General features: G+C 45.3%; 1 protein-coding gene across 4 annotated transcripts in view; it reads left to right on the top strand.

The window, feature by feature from the left end:
• Ano10 (anoctamin 10) overlaps positions 1-17,906 on the top strand; it is a 189,410-nt gene that overhangs the window by 156,782 nt on the left and 14,722 nt on the right. The gene's annotated exons all lie outside the window — the stretch shown is intronic.

Raw genomic sequence — 17,906 nt, 5'->3', positions numbered from 1 at the left:
TCTGTACCCTCTGCTTTCACATGTGGTGAATATTGTTTTGATTAGAGACAGAATAAATCCAGGTTAGCTTTTTTTTTTCTTGGACTAATGGGTTCATTTTTTTAAATGCATGGTATGGAAAACCATTTCTAAAAACATCAGTCTGAGTTATTTAAACTTTTTCTCTTGGATAACTGTCCACAAATCACTTCTGTGAAAATGATGAGTGATTTAACAATTACATTCAGAAAAACTTGCTAAGGAATCATCATACTTATTCACATTCCAAAGCATTGTCTTTAAATGAAGCATTTTGATTTACTTAGGGCAGAATCAACACATCTCAGGAGCAGTGTGGGTGCCTCACATGCCTAGTGTTAATACATGGCTGCTACAGTCAGGTTACATGTCTGTGGAATCCCAGCTTCCACCATCTCTGTGTAACCTTGGGCATGTTGCCAAGCCTTTCTGGGCCTCAGTTACTTCATCTGTAGAATGGGGCATGAGCAAGTAGAGTCAGGCCCATGTCAGTGATGCATAGGGTGAATAGAGCATGGGTATAAGTATCGCAGGAGTCTGCAATGAGTATGATAACTCCTCATCCTTAGAGGATAAAATTATTCCGTCCTTGGAGGGAGATAGCTTTGCTTTGCTTCATTTTGGTTTAGTGAGGGGTTGCTCATCATGGAGATGGAACCAAGGCCTGTGCATGTCAGGCAGGCCCTCTGCCACTGAGCCACGCTCCCAGCCTAGGATGTCCATCCTTGAGAGAAGGGCCTGCCTGCTTTGGAGGTTTACCTGTCTCCACCATGAAGAAGTCTTAGACCTCCCAGCCCTGTACTCCCTTAAAAATTTCTTTTTCGATTAGAAATGAGTCACTGTGAAATGGTAATTAAGCACAGTTAGTTTGGGCCTCAGATGAAGGTGTGGACCTGAAGAGCAGAGGATTTCCTTCTGCAGTTCCCACAGGGCTCTCAGGCAGCAGTCCTCAGGCTCACACTGGCAGGAGCAAGTTTGTTCCATTGGTGGCACAATTCACAGAAGTGGACTTGAAATAAATTAGTGTTGAGTTTCTAATAAGAATAATGATTCCACAAGCGTCATATTTTACAGAGCTGTGTGTGTATGTTCCCACCCTGTTGCATCTGCTGCTGCTTCAGTCTGTTCAGGAGAAGGAAAGGATACACGTACAGGGCTGAGTTTAGTGTTGCCGAATGCTGTACTTCCACCTTTCATGGGCGATTGCATTACTACTGGCATCCTCAGAATTTTTCACTAGATTTTTGTTTTATTCTCATTTTTTCCCTTTCCTTTAAGAAAATGATCCTGGTTTGTCTTTTGCGGATGCTCATGCACCCCCTGTCACTCTGGTGGTTCTGTCTTCCAGTCTTCAAAGCTCTTGCTTTCAGGCACTTCCCTGGAACTGCCTTCACTCAACCTTGTGGTCTGTGGCCTCAGCCACTTACTGCCTGGGAGGATCTGTGGAGGGGGTGATTCTGTTCAGCCCAGGGCTCAGAGCTTTGGGGGTGGAGGTCCTAAGAAAAGCCCTCCTAGCACAGCTGACCTGGAGGCTCCTGGCACGTAGGCACGCTCCTTTCCTGGTACCAGCAGGCAATGTGGAAAAGATCTTATTCCGATTCTGCCATTAACGATTCAGCCCTAGCCAATTTAGTAATTAACTGATCTATTTATTTATTTGTTTATGGTGGTCCTGGGATTTGAACTCAGGCCTCATGCTTGCTAGATAAACACTCTACCACTAGAACCCCTCCCACTCCCTGGGTCTTTTTTGCTTTAGTTATTTTTTTAGGGAAGGTCTCCCATTTTTGCCCAGACTGGCCCAGACCACAGTCCTATTTATGCCTCCCGTGTAGCTAGGATTACAGACATGCACCACCACACCAAGCTTATTGATTGACATGGAGTCTTGCTAACTTTTTGCTTGGGCTGCTCTCGAACTGTTATCCAAGCTCCACCTCCTGAGTAGCTGGATTTACAGGTTTGAGCCACCACACCCAGCCTAGCCTGGTCAATTTAAGTCACTGCTCTCTGAAGAAAACACCGTGCCTCTGTTGGTGATCACACACTAATTCACTTTTGTGTGTGTGCCCCCCAGTATGGGCAAGTGCTCTCCCATTGAGCTACACCTCCAGCCTTTTTTACTTTGAGACAGGGTCTCACTCAGTTGCCTAGCTGGCCTCAAACTCACTATCCTCTTGCCTCAGCCTCTCAAGTAGCTGGGAATACAGGTGTGAGCTACCATGCCCTGCCTATTTCACTTTTAAATCTTGTCATACTAGATGGCAAACAGGGAGCCTCCCTTAAATTATACTGGAACCCAAGAGTAAAAGCAGTCTAGGGGAGAGAGAGCGCTGTCCATCTATCTGTCCTGTGACCTCTTGTATGGACTAGGGTAGGGAAAAGTAAAAAGCAGGGCCTGAGAAGCAACAGGAAACCCAGGGAGCATATGAGTGCTCTGGCTAGCATTGTTGCCTTATGCTGAGTCTAGACTGTTTTAGTCAAGTACAAGCGCTTGTATTGCTCTATCACAGTGAAAGTTTTATGCAAGATCATGGCACACATACTTCCCATTGTTCAAACAAGGCAGAGAGCACAGACAATTGTTTGCCATTTGTGAGACTTCTTTCATTGCTCAAAAAAGAATAGTATAACTGTGCATGAGAAGTGATGCAGAAGTCCTTGCTGGGAGATCGCAGTGGATTGAGAAGGGCTTGAGTCCATCTAGAAAGGAACAACCAGGGCTTTCTTGGTTGGAGAGCGAGGGAGAGAATATCCTAAATGCTTAGCCAGCACAGTGGTCATTCAGCCATTACCTGCAACCCTGGCAATGACCTCTAGTCCCCTCCTTTTCTACCATCTCTTAAAACTAAGTGCATTGGCCTTTCTGCCTGTCACAGTTCTAGGACTTTGTTGCCCCACTGCCCCTCGGCCCTCCATGGGTGCCCTTCAAGCCCTAGGCTTGGTTGGGGGACTCAGCATCATGAGCTCCATTGCTGTGGTAGAGCAGAATGTCAGACTTTGTCCATGTTTGGTTGTATGGCCTGGTCACTTTTCCATGCCTAGCTTCTGGAATCTTATTTATACCATCAAATATCAGCCTGTGACAGTCCAGATAGTCTAGATAGCCCTGTTAATTGGACTCGTTAGTTGAAAATACATACCAAGAAAATAAGCTTAAAAAACAAACTTCCCTCTGTGTGGCACTTTGGCCCTATCCTATGCATGGATTCAGGGAGTACAAATCAAACAGCTTAACTGTAACGGAGGGAAAAGAGCTGCGTTCTTGTGAGTTAATTACACCTCAACACAGCGACAATCTCAGAGGAAATGTTTGGTTAGTGCATAGGTAATCCCCTGGAAACTAATCTTCCCCTGAAGCAGTAATTCCGGAGTGCTGCTGTTTCTAAGTGCGAAAATGTAGACTGACGTTGTAAATGGTCCTCTACTGGACTTGAAGCCATCTGCATGTCTGTAGCCAAAGTATAAATTTCTACTGCTCTAAGCACTGTGACTGTGACAGTGGCATTCTTCCAGGGAGGGAGGCCTCTCCTGCCAGCTCCACTCAAGAGGCCCTGCAGGTCCACTGCCATCAATGTGATTAGGGACAAAGAGCCAATGCAAATGCAGCCTGTTCAAAACCAAGCCCTGCTCTCCAAAGGTTTAAATCGAGTAATCTGCTTTCACCATCTCCATTTACATTAGGACTCCCAACGTCATCAGCTGGAAAACAGTCATCAAAATCATGTGATCTGCTTGTGAAGAGACAGAAATTAAATGGAGAGGCAAGTTCCTCTTACAGAAAAATTACTGTCCTTGAAAGTGGTATCAGAATGGCAGCAGGGTGACCTGTATCTCAACGTGAATTGTTTTTTCAGTGCTAGAGTTTGAACTCAGGGTCTCATACTTACTAGGCAGGTGCTGTAGCACTTGAACCATCCCCCTCCCAGCACTTATTCACTTTCATTATTTTGTAGACAGGTCTTATCTCAAATCACAGTCCTCCTACCTACACCTCCTGCTTAGCTAGGATTATAGATTCAAACCACCATGCCAAGCTTTTTTTGTTGAGATGGGGTCTTGTTACTTTTTGCCCAGGCTGGCCTCAAACTGCAATCCTGATCTTCGCCTGCCAAGTAACTGGGATTATAAATATGTACTACTATTTCCAGCCTCCCTTTGATAGTTATGCAGCTTCCAGTAAATTCTGGATTAACATCTTAGGCAGTGCTTATGCATGTCCAGTTTTCATAACCAGTCCCTCTCAGCCTCACTACATATATGACTACTAGAGAACCAAAGCATGTCTTCCCTAAGGCTATAGGCATGATTGTTGAGATAATAGTCTGGTTTTTCATGTGGCTTGCTGGCACTGCAGTTGTGGAATTTCTCACAGGGAGCTTGCAAGGAAGGTTCTAGCATCACTTTACCAGAACTGCCACCATTGACTCGAGAGTTGCGAGAGCAGAGTTATACTTCGGATCCCTTAGTTGTGTTCTTCACTGGAAACCTGCACACTAAGTAACTGTGCACACATAGCCTGTAGTACAGTAAGCTGACATGCGTTTCCTAGGTGCATGGTTAGAGCCCGAGGTAGAAGGGCTTGCTCATGTCACCATCCTGCTGTGATGTGAATTACACCTGGCTAAACAGCCCATCCCTGTTCTTCTGTGGTTTCAGCATGCATCAAAGCAGTTACTGCTGGTCTGGGATGTCTTTTTTTTTTTAATGTAAATGCACAGGACCTCAACACAGCAGTAGTTGATTGATTGCAAGGTGCCATTGCAATCTAAGTCACAGAATTCAGATGGTATCCTTACAGAAGACTTGTGCAGGACCAAGAGCCTCCACTCAGCATTGCTGGCTTAGGTGTTTAGCAGAGGGAGGGTTGGCGTTCAGGGTCCTTGTCTCTAGAAGCTGAAGAATGAACTTCTCGGACAATGAAGGATGAGCATAGAGGTAGGAAGGTTTATTTAGTGACAGAATGAAAGCTGCCATGGGAAGGGAGGGGTCCTGAGTGGGTTGGCAGAGAAGTGACGTGACGTGGTCTGAGGTTTTTATCCATTTTCTCTAGGGCATTGCTCAAACTCTATGCTAATTAGGTGTGCAGAAAGCAGCATTCTGGTTGGGTGTGCCTACAAAGGTCTGATTGGTTGTGTCCTAGTCCTTATATTGTCCTTATTCTGATCCATCTTGCTTTCCTTCTTTCCACCCTTTAAGGTCCAGGGAGGTCATAATGGAGGTTTCCAGGAGTTCCTCTGTCTCAGTGTATTAAACCAGCAAGATAATTTTTTTTTTTTCAAGATAGGGTCTTGCGAGCTTTTTCCCAAGGATGGCTTTGAACTACAGTCCTCCTGATCTCTACCTTCTGAGTAACTAGGATTACAGGCATGAGCCCCCGGTGCCTGGCATTTTCGTATTTTAAAGTCATTTTTTAAAATGGCAGTAAGTGGACATACTTAAAATCATGTGAAGGAAGATCTTTGTACAACAACTTCTGTTTAAAATATAATTAAAAACAGAGCTCTGAGCTGGGCGCTGGTGGCTTATATCTGTAATTCTACTTGGGAGGCTGAGATCCATTGAGGTCCGAGACCAGCCAGGGCAAATAGTTCACTAGATACCATCTCCAAAATAGATCAAAATGGACTGGAATATGGCTTAAGCAGTAGAGAATCTGCCTAGCAAGCACGAAATCCTGAGTTCAAACTCCAGTCCCACAAACACACACAAAAAAGCAAACTCTGCGCAACAGTCTTACCTTTTTTACCTCTCTGTCACCATTAGGTACATTTTGGAAGGCAGGAAAAAGTTAAATCTCACAAAATGTAATACATTTTATTGTTATTCTCCAAACAACTGGCAAAAGAGCCTGTTTCACTGGGGAGAAGTGATCCCAGGTTATTCTTTCACACACAGGAAGGACTCAGCCCACTCTTCCCCTTCCAGTTTTCTTCTTAAAGGATGGAGCGTCAAGAATCACAATAGTGGAAAAAGAACAAGACTCAGATGTAACGTCAAGTCATCTAAGACACTTGAGTAGACTCAGCTTCAACAGTGACTTCTTAATCCCTGTGCTAACACGGCGACACTAACCCCATGTGGAGCGGCAGTAGCGTGGCTCAGCTGGTCTTTAGTCATGTAGTATGCATGTTCCTTTGAATGGCTGTAATTTTATTTCATCATCGGTTGTAAGTGTTCATTGTGTATTAAAAGTAACTGGTAAAATTCATTCCAGTTCTCTGCAGTAATTAAGTAGCATGAACCACATTTTATATCTGGAGAAGCAAGGTTCTGAAAGACAGCATTCCTGAGCCTCAGAGAAAGTAAGAACAGTACTTCCTTTTTCTCCTCAGGGCAAGGCTTCACGGACTTCTTCTCTTCTACTTCTTGTCCCTGAGTGCTGAATGTTTGATTGGGCAGTGGTGGTAGAGGCAGTAATGTGTGTTTAAAGCAGCTTCAAGTACGTTGAATAGTTCTAAGTTAAAGCAACTTCAAAACAAGAGGGATTGACTCTGGACAGATATGACTAGAGACAGCATGTTTACACGGTGATTGCATATCTGGAATCATTCCCCAGAAAGTAAAAGTTCAAAGTCAGCAGGAGTGTAGCCCCCCTCTCCCCCATCTCAGGGAGTGCCTATTGCAGTCTCTTTAGTGAGATCAGAGAACTCAAGGCCTAGGCCCTTTCCCATCGCAGGTGTAACTCATTTACTCAGCATTCTTCACGTCCCTGTGTGTTTTAAACATAGGGTGGGATGAAAGGAGCAGATTTGGAAGTGAGGTGTTTTTAGTAAAATTGTTAGTGTGAATTATATTTCTTCCATAGCCAGCTTCTGAAACTACACCTTTGAATTCCTCAAAGGAGCAGCACTAAGTTGAAAATCAAACCCTTCTATTTTTAGTGGGTGCTTTTAAAAGTACAGAAATTATCCTAAGGACTATAACAATTTCACTAAACCTCTAAGATTAATTATTTTAGTAAGTCTGCTTTTAGAAGAATTGAGATTATTCTTTTACACAATTTGAGAACTCTCTATGACCAAGAACTGCTAATTATGGTAACAAGTAGTGTGTTTAGGTTTCCTTTGTCAGGATAAGAATTCAAATTCCTAACTTGAGATTTCATGGTACCTCGACTTTGCCAGTATTCTTCTAATGAAACTTGGTTTGTAATCAGGAATACGTTGTAGGTTCTTGTCCTCTCTTCCCTGGACTCCTGCCCTGCTCCCTCCTTCCTAAGTCCAGTTTCCTTCTTGCTGTCACAGCCTGCTCTCCTGGGTGTAACTGTGACCCATGTTGTGGTGCTGCTCAAACCCCTCAGTGACTGCACGCCCTATGCCGGGTTTCAGCCTGTTCTCCCTGGCTGGCCCCTCTTGCCACATGGAACTGTGCCCTGTTCCCAGAACACCCAGTGTTCTTTTGCCTTTGCACATTCTCTTCACTCCATCAGCTCCCCTTTGTCCATTTGTCTTCCTGGGAACATCCTAAGACTTTTTCAGGACGCGTTTTATTGTTCACCACCTGTGAGGCCAGCCTTTGTGGGCACTGCTGCATTGTCCCCTGGGCCACAGCCAGAGCGTGACTTGTTTGTGTTCACTTAGTGTCTAGCTGTGGTCGATGTGTGTGCAAAAGTGATGTCATATCCTTTGGCCTGGTGATCCCACCTCCCAAAGAAAGCACTGCTGCTTGAGACAGACCTATTCTCTGTGAGAGATTCTTAGGGACAGACGTTCAGACAAGGAACGCTAACCAACACTCTAGGAGTTTGGGATTCTGACACCTGGATTCCAGTTTGAACCCTGGCATAAAAAAGCCATGCAAGCTGTGACTGTCCTGGCACCTTCATCACTAAGCTAAGGAGTTGTACCCTGCAATCCATTGCTACAGGGCAGATTTTCTCAGACTCTGCATGCATATTGCAGGACAGAGTGACCCACAGGGCAACTCTACCTGGTGTTCAAGTGCCAGTCATGGGATCAATTGATACCATTCTGTAAAAACTCCTGTGTTCCCACAGATGGGGAAGGAGTTAGAATGTTGTGAGTGGAATTTAGTGTTCACCTCATCCTTTAGTGTAGAGATGGGAGCTAATTTTAACTGTGTAGAAGGACCGCGTGGCTCCATGGGTATCCAAAGATATAAAGACGCAGTTTGCATGGAAGAGACTTCCAGCACACCTCTTTACTATGAGTTCCGCACACTTTGACTGTCCTGTGTTGGGTGGCATATGATTTATCATGGAAAGAAGCCTTCACTGTCATTCATGGTAATTATTACAGGCAACAGTGCTCCATGTGCTATGTCAATGTAGCAATGTGACTACTGTTTCAAAGCTAGAATAATGAACCTATTGATGACTCCTTTTTTACCTCTGTGATTTCAGCAATGGCCCTCAGCAGTTTAAAAATTGCCTCTAGCAATGTGGCCACAATTAGTTTTAACTAAACATCCCTGTGTTTTGTAAATGAGTTGAATATGGTGAGGGAAAGCATTGCCTGCATCACTGTCACTTCTTTTGATGTGGCCCATGGCTATGCTGTGTGAGCTCTGACTCAGCGTGGACCACGTGCAGCCTGCTTAAGACTCAGGCAGGGAGCAGAGCCCTGGCATCATTTCCTGCTGCGCCGTGCAGGGGGCAGAAGATAGCACAGGGTGGTTGCTCTGGTGGACGGGGTTCTTCCTGCACTCTGAGAACCACGTTTGTCACTCCAGCGTGCTCCTGTTCCTCACAGTAGCATTCTGTGCAGCCTGCTTTTTCATACTGGTGGGGTCCAGCTCCAGCGTGGTGGTTTCTTTCTTTTTTCAGTCCTTTTTCACAATCTGCTTTGAAGAATGCTTAAAATAATTTCACTGCTTAAATAATTTTAATGACTGCTACTTGAAGGAGATAAAAAGAAAACTGTTTTTCTCTTCAGGCCCAAAGAAGTAGGCAATTACCTTTGGTGAAGCAGCTGCTGAGAGTCCACCAGTGTGGGAGAAGTTTGTTGGTAATTAGGCAAGGATAACTGCATCTTTCAGGTTGAAATTCTAGCTCCTTGGGAAAAAGCTTATAGATTAAAAGGTGCTAAGGCATTATTTGCTATTGTCTCATGAATTAACAGAAAACTTTGACTCTTCAAAAAAGTTATAATACAGAGGGTTCATGGAAAGTCAGTAGGACTTTATCTTAGTTCAGGCTGCTATTAACAAGTTGCCAGAGACTGAATAATTTATAAACAATAGAAAGTTATTGTTTGTAGTTCTGGAGGCTGGGAAGCCAAAGATTAGGGTGCCCTGTGATTCAACATCTGGTAAGGGCTTGCTCACTGCTTCAAAGATGCTCTCATTCAAAGTTGGCCTTTTGTTGCTGTGAGCTCACATGGTAGAAGGACAAGGGCTTGAGTCTCCTTTATTTGGGAACTAATCCCATTCATGAAGGTGGAGCCTCATGACTCCCAAAGGCTCCTACTCTTGATAGTGTCATGTTGGTTTCTAGTTTCTAACTTGAATGTTAAATCACCAGCACTCAGACCACAACAGACTCCCTGGGTTGAGAAGGCTATTCTCACACACAGGGTCCATTTTATCAGCCACGTCCATTTCTTAGCAAGCTCAAATCACTGTGAAGTAGTTTCTGGTTTTTAAGATGATGAATACTCCATAGATTTAGAAGAGCTGAAGTTTTTGTGGCTAGAGTTTCATTTGCTTTAGGAACAATAGCGAGAGAGCAGGTCTATTGTTCTAGAGTTTTGTTGGCAGCAGAGAGGAGAGAAAAGCCCCCTGGGTGGTGTTTAGACTGGTGTGTCCACACCAGATTGTGTCCACAGTGCCTGGTTTTGCACTGGGCCCTGCAACTTCTCAGTGAACCGGTAGTGGCATGCAGTTTCGCTGAGCAACTGCACAGGTTAAAGGAGGTAGTGTGTTCCCATGCCTGGTACTCATGGACCACAGAGTGAGTATCAGTTTAACCTGGATCCAGAGCTGCAAAGGCTTTTGAAAGTGCAACGGGACGGTTACGAAATACAGAAAGACATTTGTATGTACTTGTAATATTATGTCTGTTATCCTGTCACAGAACATATTTATATTTGTGCAAAGTGATCTATTCTGTAATTAGAGCGAAAAATCAATCATGTCAAATGGTCCTAATATTAATTTTTCCACTCTGAAAATAGCCTGGGATATTTTTAACAGTCCACTCTGCCTAGAACAAGTTGAACCATGAGACTGCTAGTCTGTGAAATGACTGAACACATTAAGGATGTGTGTGGACAACCACACCAAATGAGGAGGAGGGCCTAATGAGTGGAGTAGAGCCCATAAGCAAAGGAAGCAAGCAAGGGCCTTTGTGGGTGGGTTTTTGCATTTCCTTTCCCCAGCTTTTTAAAAAATTTAATGTTTCTTAACACAGAATGATGTAATAACAGTACTTCAGCCTAGAGAGCAACTTGGAATTCTGGACTTTTGTTTTCCAGAATGAAACTGTGCTCTTCTTTGTAATTAACATATGTGTTTACAGAAAGGAAGTGTGGGTTTGTTGATACCAATTCCTGGGTCGTCATCCTAGGAGAGCTGTCATAAATGTTGTGGCCTGTTTGTCTTACTCAGGAAAAAGTAGCATGGGAACAACGACAACAAAAAACTGCGGCATCGAGATTATTGATGCTTTAAAGGATAAATGGTTGTGAACTGTGGCTTGTGCCTGTAACCCCAGTTACATGGGAGGCAGAGATGGGAGAATTGTAGTTCCCGCCAGCCCAGCCAGAAAAAAAGTTAATGAGATCCTATCTCAAAGAACAAGAAATCAGGGCATACCTGTGATCCCAGCTACATAGGAGGTGGAGGTAGGAGGATTGCATCCAAGGTCAGCCCCAAGTAAAAGTACAAGACCCTATCTGAAAAATAACTAAAGCAAAAAGGGCTGGAGAGTGTGGCTCAAGTGGTAGAGAACTTGAAGCCCTGAATTCAAAGCTCAGTACCATAGCGTTTTACGAAAGGATAGTGAGACACAGAAAGGCAGAGGACTTTCCAAACTTCCCAGCCAGCTAGCTGTCCAAATGTACCAGCTTTAGTCAGCCTGCTGATGTGTCCAGTCCTGCATTCTGTCAGGGGGTGGCCCAGTGGAAATTCTGTAGGATACTGGGGTCATGTGTCCCTTGCTTACACTCCCGTCTAACAGATTGCCTTGCTTGAGTATACCACACTTAGTTTTGCCTCCTCCAAAACCATATTTAAACAAAAAGGGAAAATGTAAGAAAAACATAAGTCCATTAAAAATGTTGGAAAATAGGAAAGAGTACTGTTAGCCACCCCTGTCCCAAAAGTTGGGAAATTTCTGTGAAATGGAAACCAAGATAGAAGGAACTGAGAACCAGGGCAGAGGCTGCAGCCCCTTCACAGGTGAAGGTGAGGGTGGCCTTGGCTGGAGGATGTACAGCAGCAGGAGGGCATCAGGGCAGCTCCTGAAAGGAGCCCCAGTCCTAAACTGTTGAACAGCCTGTCTTTAGTGAAGATGCTGCCAGTTTCTGTAGATTCAGAATAATCCCAATCAAAATCTCCAGCAGGCTTCTTTGTAGAGGTTGATGAGCCTGATTCTAAAATTGATGTGGAAATGCAAGTGACCCAAAATAGCCAAACTTTGCAAAAGAAGAACAAAATGGGAGAACTAATACTATCTGATTTCAGAGTTTATTATAAAGCTACAGTAATCAAAACATTGAGGTGATGGAGCAGAATAGAGTCCAGAAATAATTCCACCCCTGCCCACCATGGAATTTCAACAGAAGCACCAAGAATGCAGTAGAGAAAGGGCAGTCTTTTCAACAAATGGTTCCAAAATAACTGGAGCTCCACAGGCAAAAAAATGAATATGGGTCTACACTTCATGATCCAAAGTCCTAAATGTAAAACCCAGAAAAAAAAGATAAAATCTTTGAGACCATGCATTAGGCAAAGATTTCTTAGCATTCCAAAAGTATAATCTGTAAATGGGACTTTATTAAAATTTAAAATTTATGTTCTTCAAAATCCTGTTATCTATATGAAAAAAAAGCTGAAAGAAAAGCAAGTGATCCAAGCACTCGGAAAGCTGAGGCTGGAGGGTCATGAGTTTAAAGCCAGCCTTGATTATGTAGCAAGAGTCTGTCCAAATAAAGAAAGAAGTAGGGGGGGAGGCATGAAGGGAGGGAAAGGGTGAAAAAGAAAAGAGAAAAGCAGGAGGAGCTGCAGATAACAGACTAGGACCTCTGGAATACCCATCCTTGCCTCTTAGGGCTACAGAGAGGCTGCACCAGAGTTTATCTCCACCATCCTGTGTCCTACTTCCTGCCTTTCTCCACAGGATTTAGCACAAGGCCAGCAGAAAGCAAATCCAGCAAAATCGTCATTTCCCTAAATCCTGTGGGTTTTAGGAAACACCACAGAGGAGTGTACTTTCCTTGAATGACAAACAATATGGAAACTGAGGGAATGGAGGGGAGCAGTGGTTTGGAGCCAGTCAGCTTCCACAGCACCTCAGCTTATTGATTGTGACTGATCTCTCTGCATTTGTGAACATGGGAAGCAGTGTGAGGATAGAGATGAAGATTCAACAACCCCCACCCCACCCCGCCCCGGGCTCAGCACAAGGTGGCCTGCAGTTAGTTAACTGTTGTGGCTTTTATTCAGTTGTCACAGGTTGTGGGGCTTGGTTTTCTTCACCAGATGGGAAGTGATTTTTCTGAAATGTGAGCACTGAGTGCAAGAGTAAGAGAGTTTTGTTTGTTGTTTTTTGAATTATTTCCTTGAAATCTGGGCAATCTTGCTAGTAGGGGAGGCCTGGCCACTAACTTTTTAGAAGGGATTAAACATTTCTGTACACGATGGAAAAACTTCCATAAGGAAGCCAAGAAAACTAATATCCTGAAGAGGCTTAGAGTCCAGAGGTGAGGATGAAAGAATGTGTGCTGTGTTCCTGACAGGAAGGGCTTCCCATGGGTAGTAAATAGCTGGGCTTTTCAAGAGGAGGCTGCTGGCCATGCTTATATAGAAGAAGAAAAGATCACAGCCAGGCAGGAGGAAGCCTGCTATTGACCACACAAGGCTGCCACACATGCAACAGGACTAGAAGAGGCAATGTCTGAGGCAGGCCCACCAAGTGGGTGGGATATTGTCTTCTTGGAACCAATGTCCAAGTACAAATTGGGCCTAACGGGCCAACTAAATGGAGGGTGATAGAAAAAGTAGTTATTCTCCTGTGTGAGCCTTCACAGCCTCTCAGCCCAGGAGGGTTCTTCTTCTGCTTGCTCAGTTCCTAGGCTTGCATGCAAAGTGCAATAATGAGAAACTGTGGGGTAGCCAAGAGGGCACTGGGCCACCAGGCTTGATGGTCTTAGCAAAAATAGAGGGAGTGGGCTGAGTAGAGACCAGAGTCTGGGGGGATGGGGTGTGGCCACAGGCTGTGGGGCAGCTGGCTCACAGGAGGGACTCGGTGCTTCTCCACTGGGGTGGCATCTTGTGGAAGAGATCAAAAATTCTGTGACCAGAAAGGAAAGGAAATAAATAGCTGCATGGAATGGTGAAGGACGTATTGGGGTTTCCAAACAAGACTTAAAAATCAGAGTATAGCAACCAATAGAGAGTATCTCAAAATACCCAAGAGGAATGGACTCGTTAGTATGTGGCTCATGTAATCAAGACAATAATGCCCAACAAAGCCTCATGACTAGAGAGTTACAGAGAGCAGACCAGACCTAGCAGTTGAGACAGACACCAGTAACTTATAGAACATAAGGATGGCTGGGTTTAGGAGACCTCTGGGCTATTTCCACACAAAGAATAAAAATTGCAAAGTGACGCTGAAATGTAAACAAGTCCATAGGCGGGCCTTTCCCAGGGCTGGGAAGCAACCCAATGAGATCATACAGGACTCGCTTTTTCTGTGTTCACATCCAGCCATTCTTAGCATGTTGGCTTTCATCATGGTCTCAAGGTGGCTGCCACAGCTCTGGGTACCATATCATCACACCCATTTCCAAAGGCAAGGGGAAAGTTTTCATTCATTCGCTCATTCTCTCTCTCCCTGTCCCCCCTTTTTCTTTTCCTTCTTCCCTCCCTCCCTTCCTCTCTCTTCAGTGCTTTGGATTGAACTCAGGGCTGTGCACTTGCTAGACAAACACTCTTCCTCAAGTCTCCTACCTTTACCTCCCAGACAGTTGGGGTTATAGGTATGATCCACTGTGCCTAGCTTGTTTTTGAAAGAGGGTCTCACTGACTTTTCCTGCGCTGGCCTTGAAGCATTACCTTCCCATCACCACCTCACAAGTAGCTTAATTACAGGTATGAGCCATTTTTCCCAACCCTCACAATCTCTTCATATTAGGAGGAGAACCTTGCCCAGAAGTCCCCAGCAGACTCACACTCAAGCACCACAAGTCAGGATCCAGTGACTGGTTCATGCCCTGATTGTGGAGGACTGAGAAGATACCTGCAAGTTTTCCTTCTACTGTGAAAAGTGGACTCTTCCCTCCAGGAGGAAGTAGAGCCTGTGGGGACACAGTGGTCAGCAACAGGAGAACATGATGTGGTTCTAATAAGTGAAAGCTTACAAGAAATTCCAGTAGGAAAATCCTGAAATTGAAGGTGGAAAGATGGCGAAGCACTTGATAGGCCTCTGTGGGGAAGTCAGAACGGGACAAGTTAAAATTTAGTCAGGATAAACTAAAGGTCTTTTATTCATTTATTTTTTTTTTTAATTTTAAAATCACTCACAAAAGTACAGGCACATGAAAAAAAAAATCTGACTAAACGAAGCACATGTGAGAAAAGCAACTTGGTCCTTGGCTCCAAGTCCAAATGAGCCAGAATGAGGTGGCCAGGGCAGCTTATGTAACCCGAGGCTGTGGCAATGATACTGCCCCAAACAAAGGGGACCCCAGGCGTCAGGGCCAGCTCTTCTATGCCATTGACTCTCTGACTTTCTCCTCCACCTTCACACTGCTCGCCCTGCTCAGAAAGCCCCTCTCACTCTCACCCGCACCCTCCCTCCATTAACACTTGATCCAGCACTTTCTTCTCCACTCACCAGAGCCCACTACAGTGACCTCCTGCCCAGCACTGCCAGACCCCTCGGCCCGCCCACTTCTCTGCTGGACTCCCAGCTGGACCTCCTATTCACTAAATAGGAGGTTTTTAGTGAACTGTTGGATGGTCTAGTGACTTCAGTTTTATTCTGTGTTACACTGGGCACATCAGTGTCATGTTTCTCACACTGTACCATGACCTTGACACTCTGCCCACCTCCCCCAAATCTTGTTATAATGCAACTTCTGATTTGGCAGGTCTGGGTGAGCCCCAGGTTCCATCTTGTGACAGGTGAAGCTCAGGCTGCCAGCCCTTCCATCATACTTGGTGTGGCAGTGAGTTGTATATCAGTTGAATGAAGGAATTCAGGAGTGCTCAGAACGACCTGACACTGAGGACAGACTACTTTCCCTCTCTAGGTCATAGGGTCTTGCTTTACAAAATGGGGATGACCTCACAGAGCTGTGAAAATAGCTCACTCAGTCCTGGCAGAGTGATCAGCACAAAGCAAATGCTAGCTGCTCTCACCGTTGTCGTTTCTCTTATGACTCCCAAGGTGGGTCCTGGAAGGAAGGAGCATTGTGGGAGATTTGGCAAAAGGTAAAGAAGACCTCTTCATCATGCAAGCTGACCAGGACATGTGGGGTGGGTCTGTTTGTGAGGAGTGTCCCCTCTTACTGGCAGACTGTGCTGCCCAGCTGGCAGGAGAGCCACCATCCCCTCCAACTCTGCTGTCTGTGGGAGGACAGAGGTGAGGGAAGAAGCAAGTGAGCAGACTTTGCTTCTGCAGCATCCATTACTTGGGGCAGTTCTTTGGGAAGTTCCATGGTGTGGGTAACAGGAAGGTTTTTGTTTTCTCCCAGAAGCTCAAAAGGTGACATTGGAAAGTGGGAAAGAGGCAAAAAAGAAATGATAATATCCCTCCGTGGTAGCTGCAGGAGGCAGAAGAGACCAGTGAGACTGGAGGGAGAGAGGAAGGGGTAGAGAGTCAGCCTTGCACTCAAGGCTGCTTGTTTTATCCCCAAAGTCCAGGAAGTCACTGAAGGGCTTCAGCATGGGTGCCTCACCTGTATGTTCAGATTTAGGTCACATTAGGGCATATGGCCAGAGAAGGTACCAGTAGACTAATAAGAAACTTGTTCCATGTGAATCATGTGAAGAAGATCAGAATGTACAGAAGTAGAAAGACTTAGAAGTGATTAGGAGATGAACTCAGTCAAACTTGGTGTTCCTAGGCTCTTCAGCTATTCTCCTGGGTAGACAGCTGTGCAGTTCACTAGATCAGAAGGCAGCCTGGCTTTGAAAGGTGACCTTGAATTTAATTTTGCCAAGGGCAGATGCAAGGTAGACATTGGTTATGTGAGTGTGCTTCAGGGAAATCTGGGCTAGGAGTGAAGATGTGTGCGTGGTCTGCGTGTAGATTGTGGCTGATCCCGTGGGTACCCATGGTCTCGGGGATAGCATTAGAACTGTGCTGCCCACAGTAGCAACCAGCCATCTGTGGCTATTGAAATTTAAATTAGTTCAAGTGAAATCAGATGACAAATTCAGTTCCTCAGTTGCACTGAGCAAATTATAGATGCTCAGTAAACACTCCCATCATCACAAATTCTGTTATGCTGATCTAGGGGGAAGAGAGGACCTACAATGGACTCTTGAGAAATGCCCACCTCTAAGGGCATGCCAGAAGCAAAACCTCATGCCAAGCATGTCACACAGTCAAGAGCAGAAACTGTTTCAAGGAGGTTGGTCAGAATATCAGTCCCAAGATGAGGACCAGGAAATGCCCTTGGATTTATCAATATGGCATCAGTTTGGGACTCACTAAATGAAAGGACACTTCATTGTACACTTAAAGCTGTCTGCATAGAGCATCTGAAAATGTCAGGTGGGCTTTTGCATCTTTGCATTCAAAGATTGTCTCATGGGATAGTATTAATTCCTCAACTACAGCCCCAGCTCTCCTCCAGCTGCAGAACTGGCCTCTCTGCAGGAGTAGGGTCTGGATGGCAGAGGATGAGCCTACTTTTGCACCTTCTCTACCCAAGGATGTGTTTGTGGTCAAGGCAAAGGGCAGAAGTAATTGGTTTCAGTACAGTGTGCATAACTCCTCCTCACCCTGTTTTCTTTTGGCTCACCTTCAGTTCTGTGTTATAGCTCAGATGTGGGAAGCCAACAGGCAGCTCTTACCCTGGGGTCTTCTGCATACAGAGCATGGTCCAGAGGAAGCCTACAGTAGAGCGTGCCAGTCCCACCTGTAACAGGCAGGGAGGCTTCATGGAAGATGTGGCCCATGGGTGGTGTCTTCAGAGAGCAGTCAGAATTCATGTATTACGCAAAGCCACAGATCTCAGAAACAGGAAAACCCTGAACTAGAGACCTTCAGCTGGTCAGTATGCTGGGCACGAAGGTTGAGAGTAAGAGCCAAGAGGATATTTGTAATTTCTCCAGGGCCTCCTGCCCAGCCTGCATGGTAGCCCCATGCTGAGCTTCTGGGCAGCAGGGAAGGAAAAGGAAGGGCCGTAGAGGACTGGGAGAGGAGACCCCAGACGGGGGTCCAAGGTCCAGTTCATTTTTGTCACTGGGTCAGTCCAGAGCCGAGGTGTGTTCCACACTCTCCCAGGGACTGAAAATTCCTGGGTTAGCCTACTGCTAAAACACTGGTGGGTGTGTGGACTCTGCTTCTCTGAGGATGAAGACTGCTCCCTGGAGAGCAGGAACTCCAGAACTGGTGGTAGTCACTATTGGTGATGTGTCTTTGTACCTGATGAGGGCTTTGTTTAGAATAGTTGTCCTTGTCCTGTGTTGAGGCCTGTGGACTATGACTCACCCCACTGCTTTGTTTTGTTCTATTTCCATCTACTTTG

The sequence above is a fragment of the Castor canadensis genome, chromosome 17, assembly GCF_047511655.1.
Source record: "Castor canadensis chromosome 17, mCasCan1.hap1v2, whole genome shotgun sequence".
Taxonomy (NCBI): domain Eukaryota; kingdom Metazoa; phylum Chordata; class Mammalia; order Rodentia; family Castoridae; genus Castor; species Castor canadensis.
The sequence above is the reverse complement of the archived record's forward strand: the minus strand, read 5'-3'. Positions and strand labels throughout refer to the sequence as shown.